The sequence below is a fragment of the Lissotriton vulgaris genome, chromosome 2_1 (assembly GCF_964263255.1).
Source record: "Lissotriton vulgaris chromosome 2_1, aLisVul1.2, whole genome shotgun sequence".
Lineage (NCBI taxonomy): Eukaryota > Metazoa > Chordata > Amphibia > Caudata > Salamandridae > Lissotriton > Lissotriton vulgaris.
In genome coordinates, this window is record NC_141687.1 from 493,573,897 (window position 1) to 493,592,103 (window position 18,207).

An 18,207-nucleotide genomic window follows, 5' to 3' on the forward strand; every position below is an offset into this window, starting at 1 on the left:
TATTTATCCCAGGATCTTTGACTACTTTGAGTCTGATATTAACTAACTGCTCAACATGTAACACCTAAACACCACTATTCACAAACAAAAACAGTGTGACACAATCTCAAAAAACACAGTAGCGATGCATTACCCTATTTATACTTTCACCTCCACCACTGGAATAGCCTTTGAAACCACAATTCCGTCAATCTTCAAGTGAGTGCTTTTGGCTTAAGTACAGGCATTTCTGAAACTAGGCTATAATTTTTTCAACTCTTCTATCATGGAGCACTGTGTTTCACTATCACTTACTCCTCAATCACGAACGCTCATGGGAATAAGTTTACCCACATCTACCTTGCACCAAATTGCAATATCTGCAACAAAGTGAAGAAAAACCTCGTATTCAACGGTTGTTTCAGAAACAATATGTCTTCTTATTTATTCATGGCATCTTCTGTTAAGTCAAATCCTTCATTTATATGTGACGTTCCTATATTTTGCCCAGTATTATTGCCTACTACAAAACTTAGCCTTTAACACACTTTATATTTAAATGTAGTCTCTGCACATTATGTTTTTAATAAACCACTTTGCAAATAACAAAATTAGCGGAAGCAGTTATAAATGCTGTTAAAAAATAGATTTCTGATTTGTCTTTGTCAGATTTGGGCTCTCTAGTTGGCGCAGGTAGGTACTTGTGACAAATAGGGACCCTTGCCTCTAGTCAGGACAAGGGGATTACACTCCTAAAGAACCCCTGCTCACCCCCTTGGTAGCTTGGCACGAGCAGACAGGCTTATCTCAGAGGCAGTGTGTAAAGCATTTGTGACCACCTACAGTAACCCAGTAACAACACTGCGAATGGACACCACACAGGTTTTATATAAAAAATAAGTATACTTTAGATAGAGATACCACAAGATCTATAAATGACAAAAATACACAATACTGTACGTTTAGATGGTAGTTTATAGCTTAGTTAGGTTCAGTTTTTAAGATGTGGCACGTTGCGTCAATATACCTTAGGATGCGTTGCGCTTCCACAACAAGTAATGTTGCAGCGATGGAAATGCGCAAAGTTTGGGTGCAAAGAAATAAAGACAATGCTCTCTCCTTGATGCAACAGGCTTCCTGGTGATGCGATGGCATCTGCTGGGACGTCGATCCTCTTCTCCGGCGATGCAAGATACTTTCCAAGGTGCAAGCCACAACCAGCCCTGTGACAAGCTTCTCTGCGATGCGGCGGTGTCTGCGGCAACGTCGATCCTCTCTACTGGTGATGCGAGTTACTTCCACAATGATGTGAGCCGTGACAGGCCCTACGACACTCTTCCGGGGATGTGGCGACGTCTGCTGCGACCTCGAACGTCTTCTCTAGCGATGAGCAGCGACAGGCTTTGCGACACGCTTCTCAGAGATGCGGTGACGTCTGATGCAACGTCAATCCATCTCTCCTGCGACACGCTTCACGGTGATGTGTCGGGGTCTGCTGCAACATCGATTCTCTTCACTTCTCGGGGCGCTTTGTATTGTGAAGCGGCAGTTCTGCGACACGCTTCTGGTTCTTGAGTAACGCTTCCAGCTCCTTGCGACACACAAATCCCCCACAAAGTCCAGCACAGCTGCAGGCACTTCAGGATGACTTTTGGGGAGCTGGTGGGTGAAGTCTGTTGTCCTTGAGACTTCAGCAGGAGGCAAGCTCTGTTCCAAGCCCTTGGAGATCCTTCACAAGTTGAAAGTAAAGCACACAAAGTTCTTTCTCCTTTCTTTGGCAATCAGGCAGCCACTGCAGGCCAATCCTCCAAGCAGCACTTCATCTTAGGGATAGTCTCTCCTCAGTTTCTTCAGGTTCCTCTCCTCAGAAAAGGTTTCTTCTTGTAGTCCAAAGTGATCTAATTTCTTGGGAGCAGGGTCCCAATATTTATACCCCTAAATCCTTTGTTCTCTGAGGGGGGAGGGGCCTTTGCCTAGTCCCAACCAGTTCCTGAGCAACTCTGTTTACAAGACTCCTTCCTTCTATTTACTGTGCAGCCGCCCTACAGGAAGTGGAGCCAGCACAGGGGAGGGAAGGCACAGCCCTGGAGCCCTTTGTTAACAGGATTCCTTCTCTTTTTTCAGTGTGCAAGTCAGAGACATCAGATGCACCTCAGGAGGTGGAGCCAGCATTGTAGAGGGAAGGCCCAGCCCTATTCAGGTCCCAGGTGCAACTCCTTCCTCCCATTTAGATGCATATCTCTCTATTCAACCCTGGCCTGTCCCAGCCTGTCTCCTGGAATCCCCTGGCGCTGTCACTCACAAACTCCAGACAAATGAATACACAACCTAGCAGAGGCAGGCTTAAAAGGTTAGGCAAGAAAATACCCACTTTCTAAAAGTGGTATTTTCAAACACAGAATATTAAAACTAACTTTACAAAAAGATGTATTTTCTTATTCTGAGTTCAGGCATACTAAACTCGAATTTCTACCATGTTCTCTGAGTCAGTTAGGACTATAAAATATAATAATTCCAACAGCCCATTCTGGCCTAATAGTGAAACATGAAAATGGTTGTAATTCACTATTAGGACATGGCACACACACCAGGGAATGTCCCACCTTATACTTACAATTCACCCTGCCCTAGGGCCTACCATAGGGGTGACTGATATGAAGAAAAGAGAAGGTTTAGGGACTGGTAAGTGGGTGCCCTGCCCAGTCAGTATGACAGTACCAGACTGCACACAGGCTCTGCAATGGCATACCTCAAAGACACATTTTAGAAGGCTGCTTCTGTAGTTGGCACAACCAGTGCGGCAGGTCCACTAGCAGCTTTTGGATTACAAGCCCTAGGCTTCCCTGGTGCACTGTACTAGGGTCTGACAAGTAAACCAAACAGTCAATCAAGGCATCACCAATTGATACATTCATTTACAATAGGGAGCACTTGCACTGTGACACTGAACAGCAGTGGCTCAGTGCCCAAAGCATCTGACACCAGAAAAAATACATGAGGCAACAGCAAAAAAATGGAAGGGAGACCCACACCAATGGTGCCAGGTCTAACACGTGTCCCCTCCAGCTGAAATGTGTTGAGAACTACCCTACCTCCTGGGAGTTCTCATCACTAAGGCGGAAAAATCTGGACAGACCATCAGCGTTGGCGTGTTCTGTACCAGTACGGTGTTTCACCGTAAAGTCCATACCCTGTAGGGAAATGGACCACCTCAATAGCTTTGGATTCTCACCCCTCATCAGCATTAACCATCTGAGTAGTCAGTCTGATCCCGGGAGTGAGTCCCAAACAGGTATGGTCGCAGCTTCTTCAGTGCCCAGAGCACAGCAAATGCCTCAAGCTCAATTGCACTCCACCTCTTTTCCCATGGAAGTAACCTCCTACTGACAACGGCTACATGTTGATCTAGGCACTCCTCATTCATCTGTGACAAAACAGCCCCCACACCATGCTCTGAACCATCTGTCTGAACGATGAACTCTCTTGAGAATTTGGGCGACGTGCACATGGCAGCTTTCAGGGCCTCAAAAGCTTTCTGACAGGTGTCTGTCCAAATCACTCTCTTGGGCTGCTTCCTGGAAGTCAGCTCTGTCAAGGGTGCAACGATGTTGCCATACCCCTTCACAAACCTCATGTAGTACCCTGTGGGTCCTAAAAAGGCTCTCACTTCTGTCTGGGTTTTGGAGGGCTCCCAAGCCAGGATGGTTTCAATCTTGGGTTGTAGAGGCGCCACCTGGCCACTCCCAATATGGTGTCCAAAGTACACCACGGAACCCTGCCCGATCTGCCACTTACTCGCCTTGATCGTAAGGCCTGCCTACCGCAGCGCCAACAATACTTCCCAGAAGTGGCACAGATGTTCCTCCCAACTGGCACCGAACACTGCAATGTCATCAAGGTAGGCAAGACTGAACTCATCCAATCCAACCAACACCTGGTGGACCAACTTCTGAATTGTGGCAGGGGCATTCTTCATCCCAAAGGGCAGAGCACCAAACTGAAAATGCCCATCTGGTGGGAAGAATGCTGACCTCTCCTTCACCCCATCAGTCAAGGCGATCTGCCAGTACCCAGACGTCAAGTCAAACGTGCTGAGAGGTACCGAGCAGCCCCTAGCCGATCAATGAGCTCATCAGCTCTGGGATGGGGTGTGTATCAGTCTTCATGACTGAAGTGAGCCCTCGGTAGTCCACACAGAACTGGAGTTCGGGTGTGGCACCCGGCGTTGCAGCCTTTGGGACCAAGGCCACTGGGCTGGCCCAAGGACTGCAAGAGGACTCAATCATCCCTAGCGCAAGCATCTTTGAGACATCCTCTTTGATGCAAGCCCTCACTTTATCAGTTACCCTATAAGACTTTTGCTTCACAGGTAAGCTGTCTACTGTGTCCACATCATGGACGCACCAAACTGTCCCAGCAACTGACGGCAGTCATTCTGTTGCTCAGGGTGTTATGTATCATTTTAGGACCCTATTGTAAGTTTCCCGGTTCATGCCCTTATATAGGTATAAATCACCATATCCTTATATAGGCATAGAAATCATAACCATGTTTAGGCATAGCTCATGCAGTCCAAATACGGCAGGGCTACTTCCACTAGTTCCAAAAATCCACTCCCCCTTGCTTAAATATTGATTTATCCAAGAACTCACAGAGTTTTCAAAGAACTGAGACTCTTTGATGACATTATTATGTTCAGTTGTACGTCAAAGTCGGCACCTTCACCTTCATGGTATAAATATGCCCACATTCGCCCAAGAAAGCACATGGTGGTTTGGAGCAGTCATCTACTTGCCCGATGCGCCCTGCTACGAAGGAAGCCGACCCTCCAGCAAATGCACTGAGAGAGACGCTGTCTTTTCTCCTGCCGAGAATTCCGGCTCCAGTGTTTCCAAGCTACCCTTGCGGTTTGTTGGGAAATTCGAGTCCTGAGACTGACCTTCTCCATTCTAAACTTAGGTACGGAGCTGATTAGACCCTTAGAGAAATCTTGAGCAGATTCTTGGCAAAAGAATTCTACATTTATGCTACACCTCACTTACTTCCTCCCTCGTACTAAGCTTAGGTTAGCTACAACGGGGTAGGTGTATTTTAGCAGCACCTGTTGAGTACTTTTAGCCTCTGTTATTTATGTATGTATTTATATATGGTTTCGGAACCATACAATGCTCTCACAGTATTATTTTATTCTACGGTTTATACTGTATGCATTATATTTTACAAACAGTGTTACGATTGTAGAAGTCCATTTCTTATGCTTGAGAAAGAAGACTGTTCAATAAATCCTCCATCATTATGCCAGCCTTCTTTAATCATATTCCTATTCATAAAAAATACACCTATGCCAGAAAATAGGCTATGGCCCATCCTCCAGCATTATATAAAAATCATGTGGGATGGTATGAGAACTCTCCTCACCATAAAATTCAGTTAAAAAATCAACCAACTGCTCAGAGGCAGAATCCAGTTAAGCAGGTAGCTAAAAAACAAGTCTGGGAGATCTTAGATCAACTTGAATACCAAGGGGTGATTGAAACACGCCCCTCTTTCTACTTTCTCTGCACCTCTAGTGAATTCAACTTTAAAAAATCAAGAATTGCCCACTTCAATGTTCTTTTCTTGGGATACGAACTTTTGAGTGAAGGCAAAAGCCTGACAGCAAACTTTTTAGAAAAATGTACGCTGCTCCAAAATCCAAAAATGCTGAAAAACTTACAGTCAATTCTAGGATTCATAAACTTCGGAATAGCTTACATTCTGAATTACGCAGAAACGCTTAAACCTCTCTAGAGACTAATCAAACCTGTACAAACACTGGCGTGTGTTTACCTGGACCACTGTGGTCCCTTACAAAGGGATGGCAACTATAAATATATCATGGTCGCAGTGGATTCATGATCAAGATTCATTTGGATGTGGCCTCAGCGCTCGGCTGACGCCCGAACTGTTATGAAAGATTTGTGAGTCTTTATCGGCACATACGCAATAGGCACGGTACATTCTGACCAGGGTCCTGCGTTTAGCTCTAGGGCTTTCAAGGAGGGCATTGGCCAGCTTGGGCGTTGCATTGTGATTTTTGAGTCTATTCCATACTGAGGGAAATCCGGTTGTGGAGAGAAAAAACCGTGACATAAAGCAATCTATAACAGCTAGGGTTTTAGGTTCGGGTGATGGGTGGATCAAACATCTAATAAATGCCCAACGTAGTCTTAATAACCTGCCAAGAAATTCTTTAGGTGGAATCACTCCATATGAAATCCTTTTTGGTACTAGAAAGTTGGTTGAAGAGCTCGATCATCACACTTCAGTGGTGGAACAAAAACCCTTTGTTATTAAAGATCGTTTGGCTGTTTTACAGGACTTAAATGAAAAAAGAAGAAGTCTAAGCAATACCAGCGAAAAACCAACAACCACTGAAGAAAAACCACCTGTCCCAGCACAGCAGGACCTGTCTGGATTCCAAAGATTGGGGATCTGGTCAGGGAGAAAATAGTGACAAGAAGGAATTTGGGCCTTCTTACAGAAAATCAGTACATGTACTAGCAATCCAGGGATCAAGAACAGTACTACTGCCGCCAATTGCTGGAAAAAAGGAGAACCGGTCTGTGTTAATTGACCTGGTAAAACCACACCATGTGGCCGATAATAAGTAGTAGGCCCAGTGGACTCCCAAGATGTAGCAGACGACCAAACCTTGCTACTATCCAAGAGGTTCAAACTGAAAGACTCATCACCTTTGAAGATTCTAAAGTGAGAAAGGAAGGACTATGCAACAAAGCAACGGAACTTGCACCTTTTGAAACCTAAATAACAGTTTGTCAAGAAACTCCCGTCTACAATGATATAGCATCTGACTATCCAAACATGTCAAGGGAACAAGCAGCTCCAGCGATTTCAAAGAATCCAGATGCAATACCTAGAATTGACAGAATTGGCTCTGGCTATTTTATCAACTTCGATAACTTTTCTGAGGATCCCAGTGAACCTAAAACTACGCCAGCAAACAAATCTTTCAAGGAAAAAGTAAAGGAACTTGGCCAAGAGCTTACAAATACATATCTGGTTTCACCTTGGGTTGAACTTTGGATTGTGTTCGGTGTACTTTATCTCGTGCAATGGCTCATTCTTGTGTTAAGTTTGGGAAAGCTGATAGATGGAAAGCACATTTAAATGGACACAGCAAGTAAGTACATCAACTTGCTCCTGAAGCCACACAAATCATCTCATCGTGAACAACGAGACCTGTGATAAGTAAACATCACAGCAGTCCCACTACCTGGTGGAATAGCATGGGATACAACTGATTATGACATTTATGGCCCTGTTGAGCTGCTAAAGATTCCTCATCAATTTAAAGTTTCCTTGAGTGATTTTGTTTCACCCATCACATTTTCTGATGATTGGGACTTTGAGACTGTTGATAACATGATGGCAGACTTAGAAATGTCAGCAAAATTAACAAAACATGAATGCTTAGAAGGTTCAGGAAATTATGAAGAAATGTATTGTTTTAATCATTTGGGTCATCATTACTTGCATAAATCTGCAAACCCTAGAAATGTTTTAACTTATAATCAATGGGAACATTGAAAAGGTAGTTCTAAAACGTTTCTTAGAAAATGTCCATATTTCACAGGTTTTAATGTTACAAACGCAGAAAGTTTTTACTTTAAAAATGTGAATAAGACAGGCATGAAAAGTATGTTGACAAATACTAAACACATTTATTCTGCGGCCTTCTATGCTCAATTGTCCACCTTAAGCTTTGACTTTTCGAAAGACAACATTGAGACAAAAACTGTTTGGGGCACAAAAGACTGGCAGGTACAAGGTTTAGAAACATCGTTCAGTGCCTGCATCATCCCAGAACAAACGATGTTCCTAAAAGACACTGTTCACCAGACATCTTGTCTTGGCCTTGCTAAGTTAAAGATTTAAACAAACCGTCCATACCTAAGCCCACACCTGATAATAATTTAACTTCAGATGAGGAGGTAGACGTAAATTATATTTTACAACAGAACAGAACAAATCCTGAATAGAAAAAATGGTTAATCTAGCCCACAGACACGAATAACTGTCAAGATAGATTCTTGAACAAGATACAAGGGTTTACAGTAACTCGGCGAGATCCAAGATATGTCCAAAGACAACATCCAGGGATAATACCAACTTACAGTGTAGGAAAACTGTGCCTTGAATGGCTACAAAAATCTACACTCCTGGATATAAAACATACTTATCTTTGCTTAAAGATGGCGTTGATTTACGAGAATTCTTACTTGGACCTCGTAATCCATGTCATAAACGTTTCATATTCGCCGGTATATACGCTGCCTACAATGCAGCTTGGAAAGTCACACAAATTGAAACAGCTAAAAGAATACGAGAAATTGATCGTATTCGTTTAGAGAAATCACTCTCTGTAGTTGACTATGGGTTAACAACTCTGTCGTCAAGAATATATTCTTTGGATAGCATTGTATCATCTGCCATAGACATACTGGAACAGGACTTGCTGATGCTACAACACGGCCAGTCTCAATTACGTTCTATAATGCTATTAGGCTGGACGTTGTAAAACGTTTGTTCTGGCTATGTGCCTTGGCGTCTAATCAACACTACATCATTGTTTACTGTATTTAACCTTACAGATAAACAAATCTTGTTGGCACAGACAGGAGCAGACTATACGGTGCTGAGCATAGAAAAACTGGAGAAATTACCATTTACCGTTTCTAAGAAACCATCAGTTGAATGGATAATACATGGAACCATCACAATACCAGTGACGACTTTCCAGTTTCAGTTTTGCTTAAAACACATACCAGCAAGCCTATATGAAAGGTTGGGTAAAGAATACATTAAGTTAACCTGGGATTTACCATACACACACAAATGTTGGAGTGGGGGAAAGGAGGTATTTCTAAGTGGTAAAAATCGTGAAAACTCACTAAGCGGTACAATATTGTGTCAAGGTATTAATTTACACGGAGCCTGCGAAGGTTCTTCCAATAACCTTTCTTGCCACCTGCAGGGTTCGCCAACAGCGGTGAGTGATCCAATTTTCAGGCAGCTTTCCAATGGTAGCTTCATTAGGTTAAATGATCACAGCTGTATTGGAATGATGCCAGGAATAAGCTACCTCGTTACTGTGTCAGCCAGGGTCACATGTATGCAAGTATTGTTTCCTAAAACCAAGACAGACGTGGAGTCACCACTATGGCCTTCACTGAACATCTCTTCTATACGAATTAATACTTTAAGCAGAATGAAAGCCATTCTTTTGCAAAAAAACTGTGCCACTGACCTCATCCAGAGAGACGTATGACCTGCAAGTTGCAAGGTCCTCTGCAGGGATACATGCATTATAATCAATAAACTGCCCAATACATTTAACAGAAATGTTAGGTCGTATCTTTAACATGTCTGATACCAGCGGTATTGCACATGTATTTAAGACGATTTTTTCGGGACTGTTAGCACCCTTTGAAGCGGTCCTGGCATTTTTCCTAACTACGCCCCCTCTGTGTTCGGCGGCCTGCCTCTCATTTTGGGACTCGTAGCAGGGATCTTATTTTTATTCCTCCTGCTCCGTTATGACACTTCCGGCCACCAGCGATACCCAAGTCAGCATGGAAAATCCGCTCCAGGCATGAGATATCGTGAGAGAATAACACAGATCCTTGGCTTGGCTTGTTTGAGAGATCTGAATTCCTCATGGTTCCTGTCATTCAGACCAATCTGGCAAGATTGCATCTTACCTGTTCTACGATGCCTGCTTTGTGAAGAGGAATGCATGTTAGATGTCTGTCTAACACTACCATCAGTTATGCCAACGGATGCTGACGCATTACTGGGTCCGGTAACGGCTCATCTGTTGTGTTGCCTCCACCGGCTACCAATCCTGATGATGGCATTCATTGAGATCTCACCGGCAAATCCAACTGGAGGTGAGATACGCGGACCCACAGACACACAGGTACCATCCGATATGAACATTGCTAACGCGGCTGACGCTGACGGCGATGCTTCGCATCTGTGCACAATTGACCTTCTAAAAGAAGTAGTAGAACTTTCATCTACTGTGGTAGACGATTTCTTTGCCAGCCTTGATGACTTAATGTATTCTCCTGACACTGAGAATAACTTTTGAAATTAGCACACAGCGTTCTTTCGAACTCTGAAATTCGACCTTCATTTTTTCAAAACAAAAGCTACCAAGTTTGAGACTCTATTTTTACGACAGATTTATTTGACTTTTTCCAAAAAACAAAATGAACTTTGGCACAAAAAGTAATATGCTTAAAGTAGAACTATTCTTAGAGAACAAGAATTCCTTGAACACTTCCTAGAAACAATATTAGCCTAATCCACAAACCAAAACCGTTTGTATATTCTGCTATGGGATATTCCCGACCTTTTTCTTCTGTACCTAAGATCCATTTCATAAATGTAATTTTCATGATTCATTCCGTTAGCATTGCTAATATCATATCATATGCTTACAATGAAGTATTTTTCCATAAATGTGTAGTATACAAAATGCTCATTTTTTCATGTGCAACCATTTCAAAATGCATTTTATATGATTTTTTGGGGGTTGTAAACACATGCTCTAAATGATATGTTTTGGTGCTTGAACTTAGATGAACATGATAACGTGTTGAGTGGGTGTTATGTATCATTTTAGGACCCTATTGTAAGTTTCCCGATTCATGCCCTTATATAGGTATAAATCACCATATCCTTATATAGGCATAGAAATCATAACCATATTTAGACATATCTCATGCAGTCTAAATACGGCAGGGTTACTTCCACTAGTTCCAAACATTCACAACGATTTCTTGGAAAACTCAGCTTCAGCAGCCGGGGACTTCCCTTTGATTGAATATTGATTTGTCCAAGAACTCATGGAGTTTTTAAAGGACTGAGACTCTTTGATGACATTATTATGTCAAACTGTACGTCAAAGTCGACACCTTCAAGTGGTATAAATATGCCCACACTCGCCCAAGCAAACACACAGTGGTTTGGAGCAGTTCGACTATCTACTTGCCCGACGCGCCCTGCTAAAGCAAGTGCCAAAGGAAATCGACCCTCCAACAGACGCACTGAGAGAGACTCTGTCTTTTCTCCTGCCGAGAAATCCAGCTACAGTGTGTCCGAGCAACCCTTGTGAGTTGTTGGGAAATCAAGTCCCGAGACTGACCTTCTCCACTCTAAACTGAGGTACGGAGCTGATTAGACCCTTAGGGAAATCTTGAGCAGATTCTTGGCAACAGAATACTACATTTATGCTACACCTCACTTACTTCCTCCCTTGTACAAACCTTAGGTTAGGTACACCGGGGTTGGCGTATTTTAGAAGCACCAGTTGAGTACTTTTAGCCTCTGTTATTTATGTGTGTATTTATACGTGGTTTAGGAACCATACAATACTCTTACAGTATTATTTTATTCTACTATTTATACTGTATGCATTATATTTTACAAACAGTGTTACGATTGTAGCAGTCCATTTCTTATGCTTGAGAAAGAAGACTGTTCAATAAATACTTTTATTGGAAAGGCCCGTCTTTCTACTTTCTCTGCACCTCTAAAAAAACGAAGCATAGACAATTGACTGAGTGAAATATCTATCTATTGGTTCCACGACTCTGAAGAGACGTTTTATCTTGGGGAAACAAAGTTGTCATGTTTATGCGGTGGTCAGAGACTAATCTCTTCTTGTGAATTCGAGAAAGTTTCAAGTGACCTCTGAGCAAGCTCGCACACACAATTAAGTCTAGTAAATTCGACAGAGACCTAGTCAACCTCAGTCCTACGTCTAATCTATAGGATATATTATTCACAAGCACAAAGCCTATTGGGAATATAGGAACTACACTACAAGGGGTCAGGGTGGAAGAGAGGTTAACACCGTCCACTGACCCATCTTGCTCTGTTGCAGACAGGAGGTCAGGAAGAGGCTCAGTCTCCTCCTCCATTCAAGCATCTGTTGCTAAGAGCATGCCCACTTCAGACATCTCTAAGTGAGGCTTAAGGCAGTTGACATGCAGGACCCTCCAGGGGTTCTTGAGAGACCGCAAGTCCACCAAGTAGGTAACTGGACTTTTGCGCTCCACAACCTCCAATGGTCTGGTCCACTTATCTTGGAGCACACAGGTCTCCACTTGGGCCATGACCCACACTTTCTGTCCAGGTTGAAGCTCTACCAGAGTGGCATTCTGGTCATACCAGCGCTTCATATCCTCCTGGCTGGCTTCCAGATTCGCCTCAGCGAGTTGCGTGAAATGCCTAATCTGGTTCCTGAAGGCCAGCATGTAGCTATATACATCCTGGGGAGGTTTTGTGCGAGATTGCTCCCAGCCTTCTTTGACCAGACTCAGAGGTCCTCTGACCGGGTGCCCATAGAGAAGCTCAAAGGGACTGAATCATAGAGATTTCTATGGCACCTCCTGGTATGCAAAGAATAGACACGGTAAGAGGATGTCCCACTTACGCCTAAAGGGTTCTTCAAGACTCATTATAATGCCATTCAGGGTCCGGTTGAACCTTTCAACCAACCCGTTTCCTTGAACGTGGTAAGGCGTGGTGAACTTGTAAATTACACCACACTCTTGCCACAGTGACTACATATACTTGGAAATGAAGTTGGTACCCCGGTCAGGCACTACCTTGTGAGGGAATCCTACTCGTGAGAAAATTCCCATCAGTGCTCATCCCACCTCGGGAGCCGTCACTGTCCTCAGAGGTATGGCTTCAGGGTACCGGGTGGCATGGTCCACCAAGACCAGGATGAACCTGTTGCCCATGGCAGAGTGGGCTAAAGAACGGTGATGGATTAAACCCAGATCTTTTGACTGGGTGAGAGTGTTTGATTGATTGAGATGTTCCGTCCATCACCACCTCCTTTTGTACCCAAGACCCACTAGCAACATTTGGATAACAAGCCCTGGGCACCCCTGGTGCACTGTACTAGGGTCTGACAAGTAAACCAAACAGTAAATCATGGAATCACCAATTGATACATTCATTTACAATAGGGAGCACTTGCTCTTTGGCACTGAACAACAGTAGCACAGTGCTCAAAGCATCTAACACCAGAATAAATACATGAGGCAACAGCAAAAAAATGGAAGTGAGACCCACACCAATAGTGCAAGGTCTAACAGTCTTCATAAGCTAAATTCAATATAGCGAAGGTCCTTATTTAAATGCTGAGAATTACCAAGAATTGTTCTATTTTTATAAATTGGACATCACTACATTCATAGAATATGTAGCTCTTGGGAAATATATATTTATACACAATGAGAGCATTGGGTGCCATATGCAAAGGCTGTCTGTGCTGTGGCAAGCATAGGTTTTGTGCTGGAATGGATCTCTTCCAGTCCCAAACCAATGCTTTAACGAGTTTTCCACTTTGTATTCAGTGTACGTTACAACACTTATGCAAAGTGTAATAAACAAGGCGTAATTAAAACATTTCTCCTCTTTACATCTGCCTCAAGGATTCACAGAACTTTTTTGCAAATCCATGTCTTCAATTCTTTGTAGAAAAGGATTTCTGTCAAAATACATGAGTGGTTCTATGGGGTGACCCATACAATACCCATGGCACATCCACTTGAGGGAAAGTAGTGCGAAGTGGAGCATTGTGTAGTTTTATTTCAATCAGGGTTACAATAAAATGCAAATCCCACCAAAACACTTTGCATTGAATTAGCATTAAAGGAGCAATGAAAACCCTGTCAAAGTGTTTGTAAATCTTGGCCACACTGTCTGAATACTTCGATTCCCTAGATTCTGCAGTTCAATATACACAATCTTGATCTCCAATGTCAGCCAATCAACCAATGATTTTGAGTTCAGCCAGTGCTGCTGTACAAGCTGTCACAGCTTTGTCACTCCCATCTCCCATTCTATCTGGAAATTCAACATCTACATGTTTTAGTAGATCGATGTCTATTCCTGTCTCTAAGAGAAAAGGATGAGTAACTGGATGCAGAACATTGTTCCTCCTTTTTGTGATTTTTTCTGAAGGAAAATTTAATGAAGGACAGTGAGTACCTTTTTTCCTTTTATGTTTGATTTAGGTGTGAGAAATTTGCTTGTTGTTTGAGGCAGGTGTGAGCCCTTCACAAGCAACTGCCAAAATAATTGTCAGGGCGAACCACAAAAGTCAGTAAATTAAACTTTGCTTAAGCAGGAGCGGCCCGAGCAGGTAACAGCGGTAGGTTGTGGAGGCAGGGTGGGGGATATTCGAAATACAACGATGAAGGAAGCTTAAATAAAAAATGTTAAGTTTCCCTCATCAGCTTATTTCGAATTCCCACCACCCTGCCCCTCTACTTCACCGCTCCTAGCTGCATGGGCCATGCCTGTGCTTAAAACCTTGGCAGATTGGAACAAAACCAGTCAGGCTTAACTTGGAGGCATTGCGGAAAGTGTTTATACAGCACACAAACCGTAATAAAGTTAAGAAACAACACAAGGAAAACCCCACACCAATTTTGGAAAACAGAGTAAAATGTAATACATTATTTGACACCAAAACAACAAAAAATCTAAACAGTAGAACTGGAGATGTATATAGTTTTAAAAATTTAGCTAAAAGTAGTATCAAAAGCCACAACGCACCATCTGAGGGTATCTGGTTGAGGTGGACTGAGACAAAGTCACAAGTTCAGTCTGATTACGATGAAGCACATGCAGGACACAGGACCAAGTGTGGCCCATTGAGAATTGTACCTTTTTTCCTTGGTGTGTCGTCTACATGATCTACATGGTATTGCTTTGCGGGGTTCACGTCACTTCGTGACGGATTTGGTGGAACCTTCGATTAGGATGGTACAGCATCTTAAACCCCACTTTAAAAGGGGGCAGGTCTGAAAGTGCACCACTTGGAGGGTCAGGATTCCCTCTGGCCAGGTCTGGGTGCAGGTTCAAGATCATTGGAGCTTTATCTGTTTTTGAGGCTCTGACGGGGAGTCCAGCCAACTAGCCCTTGGAGTCACTTGGAGGCACTCTGATAATCCTGGATGAAAGCGGAAAAGCAGGTCTCAACCAGCAGGATAGTCCGCTGACGGAACAAGGCAGGCTTGAGGCAGCAGGGCAGTCCTCCTGGTGCAGCAGGGCAGTTCTTGGAGTTACACAGAAGGCCACAGACAGCATGACAGTCCTCTAAAAGCACTTCAGTAGGTTCAAATGTGAACTTAAGATTTGGTCTGAGGGTTCTATTTTTATACCTGGTGCCCCCTTTGAAGTGAGAGAAGCTTCTGGAGTTCCCCTGCTCCCCACAACAATTTGTCTAAAATGTCCTTCCCCCTTCCCTGGTCCCATTTTGTTGTGGGCACAATGACCTGTGTGTAGCCGTTTGTGAATGTGCTGAGTCAGCTCCTTTTAAGTACAAATGTGGTAGGTGGCAGCTCAGCCCCCTCATCCTGGCTGGATGGACCACTCTGCCACCACCTACATTCCATTGTGCTGCTGTGTGGGAGGAATAAACAAAGGCCAACTGCCACTGATCCCTTGTCATGTGACACAGTAGGAGATTTCAGGTATCAAATGTTTAGAACAAGAAATTGCCATCTTACTTAAAGTAGCATTTTCAGAATATAGTCTTACAATTCAACGTTATCCCTTTAAAGAGGGTGTTAATTACAATTTCTTAGAGACCAAACTCAATATTCCTACCGGCCCCTACTCAAGTCAAGTCAAGTCAAAATTTGTATAGCGCACTACTCACCCAGAGGGTCTCAAGGCGCTTGAGGGAGAGGGGCTCTCTACTTATCAAATAGCCAGGTTTTGAGTTGTTTTCTAAAGGAGAGGTGGTTCTGTGTAAGGCGGAGGTGGGTGGGGAGATAATTCCAGGTTTTGGCCACTAAGTAGGAGAAAGATCTTCCTCCCATGGTGGCTCTTCGGATGCGTGGAATCGCAGCGAGGGCTTGATTGGTTGATCGTAGTTGGCGGGTGGGGGTGTAAAAGGTCAGGCGTGTGTTGAGGTATTTGGGTCCTAGGTCGTAGAGGGCTTTGTGTGCGTGGGTGAGGAGACGGAACGTTATTCTCTTGTTGACGGGGAGCCAGTGAAGGTCTCTCAAGTGACCGGATATGTGATTGTGGCGGGGTATGTCTAGGATGAGTCGGGCGGAGGCGTTCTGAATGCGTTGGAGCTTTTTCTGTCATTTGGTTGTGGTTCCGGCGTAGAGGGTGTTTCCGTAGTCCAGTCGGCTTGTGACCAGTGCTTGGGTGACCGTCTTTCTTGTTTCGGTGGGGATCCATCGGAAGATCTTTCTGAGCATACGTAAGATGTTAAAGCATGATGATGAGATGGCGTTAACTTGTCTCGTCATCGAGAGGGAGGAGTCTAGAATAAATCCCAGGTTGCGAGCATGGTCCATTGGTTTGGGTGCACTGCCCAGGGCCGGTGGCCACCATGAGTCATCCCATGCAGAGGGGGATGATCCTAGGATGAGGACTTCCGTTCTGTCTGAATTCAGTTTTAAGCGGCTGTTCTTCATCCACTCGGCTACGTTTTTCATCCCTTCGTGTAGGTTGGTTTTGGCGGTGTTTGGGTCTTTGGTGAGGGAGAGGATCAGCTGTGTGTCGTCAGCATAGGAGATGATGTTGAGGTTGTGCTGGCGTGCGATGGACGCGAGGGGGCTCATGTAGACGTTGAAGAGGGTGGGGCTGAGCGTTTATCCTTGTGGTACGCCGCAGATGACTTCGGTGGCCCCTGATCTGAAAGGGGGTAGGCGGACTCTCTGGATTCTTCCGGCAAGGAACGAGATGATCCAGTCCAATGCTTTTCCTTGTATCCCCGCGTTGCTGAGGCGTTGTACAAGGGTGCTGTGACATACCATGTCAAACGCAGCGGAGAATTCCAGGAAGATAAGGGCCACTGTTTCCCCGTTGTCGAGTAGTGTTCGGATGTCGTCTGTGGCTGCGATGATGGCGGTCTCGGTGCTGTGTTTGGCTCGGAAGCCGGACTGTGAGGGGTCAAGGGATCCATAAGACTCGAGGAAGGCGGCGAGCTGACTGTTAACCGTCTTCTCTATGACTTTGGCAGGGAAAGGGAGGAGCGAGATGGGGCGGTAGTTCTTAAGTTCAGTGGGGTCTGCTGTAGGTTTTTTCAGGAGGGCACTGAGTTCGGCATGTTTCGAGATTCCCGGGAAAGTAGCGGTGTTGAGTGAGCAGTTGATGATATCCCGGAGATGGGGTGCGATGATGGAGTCGGCCTTGTTGAAGATGTGATGGGGGCATGGGTCAGTAGGTGATCCGGAGTGAATGGAGTTCATGAAGCGGATGGTGTCTTCGGTGCTGATCGGGTTCCAGGCGCGAAGGGTGGTGGTGGGGGGCTTCAATTCAGTGGTAATGGGGGTGGACTGGTCACCAAAGCTGGTATGTATGTCAGCGATTCTGCTGTGGAAGAACGAGGCTAGAGAGTCGCAGAGGTCTTGAGAGGGGGTGATGTCGTTGGTGCTGGCGTTGGGATTGGTAAGCTCTTTGACGATGCTGAAGAGTTCCTTGCTGTTGTGGGCGTTGTTGTTGAGTCGTTCTTTGAATGCAGATTTCTTGGTGGATCGGATCAGCTGGTGGTGTTTGCGAGTGGCGTCCTTGAGGGCGGTCATGTTGTCTGTGGTTGGGTTTTTTGCCAGGCTTTCTAGAGGGTGCAGCAGTTCTTTTTGGAGTTCTTGAGGTCGTCATTGAACCTGGAGGCTTTTTTGCAACCTGGCTTGTTGTGAGGGTTTTTCAAGGGTGCTAATTCGTCAGCGCAGTGGGTGATCCATTGTGCGAGATTGTTTGCTGCTTGATTTGGGTCCGATGATTTGGTGGGAGGGATTTGGTTTAGCGATGTGGTGAGCTGGTCGGTGGTAATTTTGTTCCAGTTTCTGCGGGGGTCTTGCTGTGGGTGGTGGTGGGTCGTGGTCTTTCTGAAGTTGAAATGGACGCAGCTGTGGTCCGTCCAGTGGAGTCCTGTGGCGTGATAGAAGGAGATGTGCTTGCTGGAGGAGAAGATTGGGTCGAGCGTGCGTACGGCGTAGTGGGTGGGGGTGTTTACCAGTTGTTTGAGTCCGAGATTGGCGAGTTGTCCAGAAGGGTGGATGTGTTGCTGTCGTTGTTCTTTTCCAGGTGGAAGTTGAGGTCCCCTAGGAGAATGTAATCCTTGGAGGGGAGGGCGTGTGGGCTGATAAAGTCAGTGATATCTTCGCAAAATTG